The sequence below is a fragment of the Accipiter gentilis genome, unplaced genomic scaffold (assembly GCF_929443795.1).
Source record: "Accipiter gentilis unplaced genomic scaffold, bAccGen1.1, whole genome shotgun sequence".
Taxonomy (NCBI): Eukaryota; Metazoa; Chordata; class Aves; order Accipitriformes; family Accipitridae; genus Astur; species Astur gentilis.
In genome coordinates, this window is record NW_026061035.1 from 455480 (window position 1) to 461031 (window position 5552).

The following is a 5552-nucleotide window of genomic DNA, read 5'->3' on the forward strand; positions in this document are numbered from 1 at the left end:
CGTCTTTCTCTACATGGGTGTGTCGTCGCTCAGAGGAATTCAGGTACGGACTCTTTTACAGCGTGCAGCATGTCGGCTCCCTGGTATTTTGTCTCTGTAGCAGCAGGGAAAAAAGCAGTGGCATGGGAAAATCTTCTCACAGAGCAAGCAATGAAACTCTTTTGTGTAAGAAAAAGATTGCTGGAGGCACAGGAGGTATATAGGGCTGGGAGGATCAGGCAAGTTCAGCGCTCTCTGTTGAAGGGTTTAGGGCAGGTCAGTGTTTGGTTACGTGAAAGCGGGGGATTTCAGTGCAAAGGGAAGGCAGTTTCTACCACTGGTGGAAATCCTCGCTGGGGGGATTCAGTGGGCCGAGAAATGCTAATAATGGAATGGCATGGAATAGTTGCCGTTTGGTGGGCAGCTCTCAGGGGCATGCCGGTTTCTAGATGGAGCGAAGGGAAACTGGGTGCTGCTCCCAGGAGGAATGCGGTGGGATCCAGGATTTCTGACGGCAAGCGAGCTGCTGCAAAGTGCCTCCACGTCTCGAGAGGGCCAGAAACTTGCCGCAGTCCCAAGGTGGCAACCTTTCCCTTTTATTTCGCAGTTCTTTGATCATTTGAAGCTTTTTTGGGTGCCGGCGAAACACCAGCCGGATTTCATCTACCTGCGGCACGTGCCCTTGCGAAAGGTGCATTTCTTCACAGCGATCCAGCTGACCTGCCTCGTCCTGCTCTGGACCATCAAGGTGTCCCGTGCCGCCATCATCTTTCCCATGATGGTAAGAGCTGCCACCGCTCGGCAGCGGGATGTTTGCAGCGTTGGAGTGAGAGGTGGCATCGTCTCTGAGCTCACCGCATCTTCCCTCTTATTCGTAAAGGTTTTGGCTCTCGTCTTTGTCTGGAAAGCAATGGATTTCTGCTTCTCAAAGCGAGAGCTCAGCTTTCTGGATGACCTTATGCCAGAAAGGAAGAAGAAGTTGGACAATGCCAGAAATGAAGCCGGAGAAGAAGAAGAGGTAAAGCTTGCTGTGTCCTCGGGGCTGGACATCTCCGTGTGGCTGTGAGATTGCCTGTTTCTCTTACAGCTTGTCTGGAAACGTTGGGGGAAGATCAGCACTCAATCGAAATAGATCCCAATAGCCTGTAACTTTTGTAACCTTTGTTTCCTCAAGTAGCAGTGAGCTGAACGCTTGAATACAGGTGTAATTTTTAAAACGAGTCGTTTTTCACAAAGGTCATTATCATTATGATGATTATTATTAGATGCTGCTGCTGCTGCTGCTGCTGGCAAGACTTGCTCATAATCGTGTTTTGAACACACAATCCCCCTGCCCCGAAATCTTTGGAGTGAACAGTTTCTCCCCTGCTGCACTAATACGAATAGCTGCCAAGGGGCAGAAGCGGAGGGCAGACTGCTAAGTTTGTGCTGGGCATTCAGCTTATCTCCACTTGGATCAAAGACAGAGAACGTGATTTGTCCCTTTTTTACATCAGGAGTCCAGGAGGGTGATGGAAGCTGCTGCTGCTGCAAGTTCAGTTCAGCTGAACGTGGGGAAGACCAGTGACGTGGATATCCCAAAGCAAAGCAGTGACAGGTAAAGCCCCACCAAGCACCAGGACCCCTGGCAAGATTAGCTTGAAGGTGTTTGGCAGAGTTTTCTCCACTTGCCTCTTTGTGGGGCATCCCACAGAAACCAGCAGGCAGCTTGGTGGGAAAATCAAATTTGGGGGCAGGGCTGCAGGAAGTGATTGCAGGGCTCTGACCGCAAGCAGAGTGGCTGCAGCACTCGCGTTTGACCCCCAAACCTTGCCTCATCAGTGCCTTTACGGTAGCTGGAGATCCTCATACTTACACATGAGGAGTTGCAGGTGTGATCTGTACCAGCAGTGGCTTAGGAACCCGGACCGGGGCTAAGCCCCAGCAAGAGCCTTTGCACAGAGCTGTTGCTCTGCAGCTCCCCGGCTTGCCTCCCAAAACTCCTCATCCAGCAAAACCTCCCACACTTATGCGGAGCTTTGATTCTCGGGGCTCCGCTGTTCCTCTTGCTGATGCTAATGCCCTTGGTGGCATCAGTTCCCATAATCACGGTTTGCTATGCAACATATTTATTGCAGGACTGATCCTTCTGAGATTATTATCCTGGATGAAATGTCACAAACGACCGTATGGAAGGCTCTCACTTTGAAGACAGAAACCCTTTGAATCCAGGGAGGAAAAAGGTAAAGGATTGCACGTGATCGTGACCGTGCTCCTCTGCAAGCGACGGCGCACGCCTACGCATTTCCCACGCTTTGGCCGGCAAAGCTGAGCAAATGGCCTGTCCCTGGGAACAGGCAGGGAGGACCGTGGCATGCAAACCAGCTCCTCTCTGCTGGGTTGGTCCCCCAAACAGGGCAACATCAGCAGCAGCTGGCAGGTCTTCCACTGATGATGCTCTCCCTCTTTTTCTCTTCCCTTCGCCTTTCCCCACTCCCGCTTTTCACGTTTAGGAATCTTGACTTTGAAGGAGAGGAGTGAGAGCGTGACTCGGGGATGTGCCAACGCAGATAGAGGGAGAAAGCGCTTTGTTTCAGTTGGAGGATTCCCATTAAAGCCATGCAGATGTTTTCAGTTATCCTTGGTGTGCTTCAGGCATTCAGTATCTCTAGACCAGCAAGCTGAGGGGAACGTCACAGTCAAGGGGAGTTTGGTGGTGTTCAGTCTGTGTGCGTACGTGCGTGTGGGGGTGTGGGTTTGTAGTGGTAGAGGGACTGCGACTGCTTTATCATTCAGTGCTCTTCATTTAATACCCAATTCCTCCTCTTTTTTTTTTTCTCTTTTTTTCAAATGTAAACTGGGAATGTCCAAAATAATTTTCTGTTATAGTTGATGCATTCTCCACTTTCTTCTTGATCACGACCGGGTTTTTGGTCTGGTTTGGGGTCCTGGCTTTAATTCGCTCCTACGTCTCTTACTGATACAAGAGGGATGCCCTCTGTGGCAGGGCAGCATAGAGAGCGTCCGAGCCGTTGGCCTAAGGTGAAAGAAAAGCATTTGCTCCCTGCGCTCCAGTTTTACCTCTCTTGGTTGGTTTGGTTTTGGGTTGGTTTTTTTTGCTTTGGCTCTGCCATCAGCCTGGGAGCTGCAGAGCAACAGCTCTGTGCAAAGGCTCTTGCTGGGGCTTAGCCCCGGTCCGGGTTCCTAAGCCACTGCTGGTACAGATCACGCCTGCAACTCCTCATGTGTTAAGTATGAGGATCTCCAGCTACCGTAAAGGCACTGATGAGGCAAGGTTTGGGGGTCAAACGCGAGTGCTGCAGCCACTCTGCTTGCGGTCAGAGCCCTGCAATCACTTCCTGCAGCCCTGCCCCCAAATTTGATTTTCCCACCAAGCTGCCTGCTGGTTTCTGTGGGATGCCCCACAAAGAGGCAAGTGGAGAAAACTCTGCCAAACACCTTCAAGCTAATCTTGCCGGGGTTCCTGGCGCTTGGTGGAGCTTTACCTGTCACTACTTTGCTTTGGGATATCCACGTCACTGGTCTTCCCCACGTTCAGCTGAACTGAACTTGAAGCAGCAGCAGCTTCCATCACCCTCCTGGACTCCTGATGTAAAAAAGGGACAAATCATGTTCTCTGTCTTTGATCCAAGTGGAGATAAGCTGAATGCCCAGCACAAACTTAGCAGTCTGCCCTCCGCTTCTGCCCCTTGGCAGCTATAGGTATTGGTGCAGCAGGGAAGAAACCGTTCACTCCAAAGATTTCGGGGCAGGGGGACTGTGTGTTCAAAACACGATTATGAGCAAGTCTTGCCAGCAGCAGTAGCAGCAGCAGCATCTAATAATAATCATCATAATGATAATGACCTTTGTGAAAAACGACTCGTTTTAAAAATTACACCTGTATTCAAGCGTTCAGCTCACTGCTACTTGAGGAAACAAAGGTTACAAAAGTTACAGGCTATTGGGATCTATTTCGATTGAGTGCTGATCTTCCCCCAACGTTTCCAGACAAGCTGTAAGAGAAACAGGCAATCTCACAGCCACACGGAGATGTCCAGCCCCGAGGACACAGCAAGCTTTACCTCTTCTTCTTCTCCGGCTTCATTTCTGGCATTGTCCAACTTCTTCTTCCTTTCTGGCATAAGGTCATCCAGAAAGCTGAGCTCTCGCTTTGAGAAGCAGAAATCCATTGCTTTCCGGACAAAGACGAGAGCCAAAACCTTCATGAATAAGAGGGAAGATGCGGTGAGCTCAGAGACGATGCCACCTCTCACTCCAACGCTGCAAACACCCCGCTGCCGAGCGGTGGCAGCTCTTACCATCATGGGAAAGATGATGGCGGCACGGGACACCTTGATGGTCCAGAGCAGGACGAGGCAGGTCAGCTGGATCGCTGTGAAGAAATGCACCTTTCGCAAGGGCACGTGCCGCAGGTAGATGAAATCCGGCTGGTGTTTCGCCGGCATCCAAAACAACTTCAAGCGATCAAAGAACTGCGAAATAAAAGGGAAAGGTTGCCACCTTGGGACTGCGGCAAGTTTCTGGCCCTCTCGAGACGTGAAGGCACTTTGCAGCAGCTCGCTTGCCGTCAGAAATCCTGGATCCCACTGCATTCCTCCTGGGAGCGGCACCCATTTTCCCTTCGCTCCATCTAGAAACCGGCTTGACCCTGAGAGCTGCCCACCAAACGGCAACTATTCCATGCCATTCCATTATTAGCATTTCTCGGCCCACTGAATCCCCCCAGCGAGGATTTCCACCAGTGGTAGAAACTGCCTTCCCTTTGCACCAAATTCCCCCGCTTTTCACGTAACCAAACACTGACCTGCCCTAGACCCTGCAACAGAGAGCGCTGAACTTGCCTGATCCTCCCAGCCCTATATACCTCCTGTGCCTCCACCAATCTCTTTTTTACACAAAAGAGTTTCATTGCTTGCTCTGCGAGAAGTTTTTCCCATGCCACTGCTTTTTTCCCTGCTGCTACAGAGACAAAATACCAGGGAGCCGACATGCTGCACGCTGTAAAAGAGTCCGTACCTGAATTCCTCTGAACGACGACACACCCATGTAGAGAAAGACGCCATAAAGCAACAACCCACAACCCAAAAGCACCAAACCATTTTTTCCACTCACAAAGAAAATTCTACCACTTGCAAGGAAGGTGTGACTCTGAGTTATCCCTGGCAGCGCATCAAAACAATTCATTCCCCACACCTGCTGCTGCTGCCATTTTAAAACAAAAATGCACTTCTCTATTGCTCCAAGATTAATTAGCTCCTCCAAAAGGTTGCTCATCTGAACTGCCCTGTCACTTGCTCCCTGCATCATCGTTAATCCAGGAGAGCATCCTGCCACGTAGCCTGACCTTGTCCCAAACCAATGCCTTCAGAAGGCATCGGGAATAAGAGCTTCTCCCCAGACCTGCAGCCCAGAAGGGGCTGGAGTCATCTCTCACAGGCCCTTACCTTCAGCTTGTGCTCCTTCCTGTTCACAATAACGGCACTGATCTGCTGGTCCATGAATATCAAGATGGTGCAGAGCAGAGCTGGGACGAGCGCAGCCAACACCGTCCACCAAGGGTTGGGTCCTAT

At 50.8% G+C, this 5552-nt stretch overlaps 1 long non-coding RNA gene across 1 annotated transcript; it reads left to right on the plus strand.

Moving 5' to 3' along the window:
• Nucleotides 1-927: 927 nt before the first annotated feature.
• Nucleotides 928-2547, plus strand: LOC126037301 (uncharacterized). Its single transcript, XR_007505596.1, has 4 exons — nt 928-997; nt 1476-1576; nt 2097-2201; nt 2472-2547. It is a non-coding gene; the product is annotated as an uncharacterized LOC126037301 (long non-coding RNA).
• The last annotated feature ends 3005 nt before the right edge of the window (nt 2548-5552 follow it).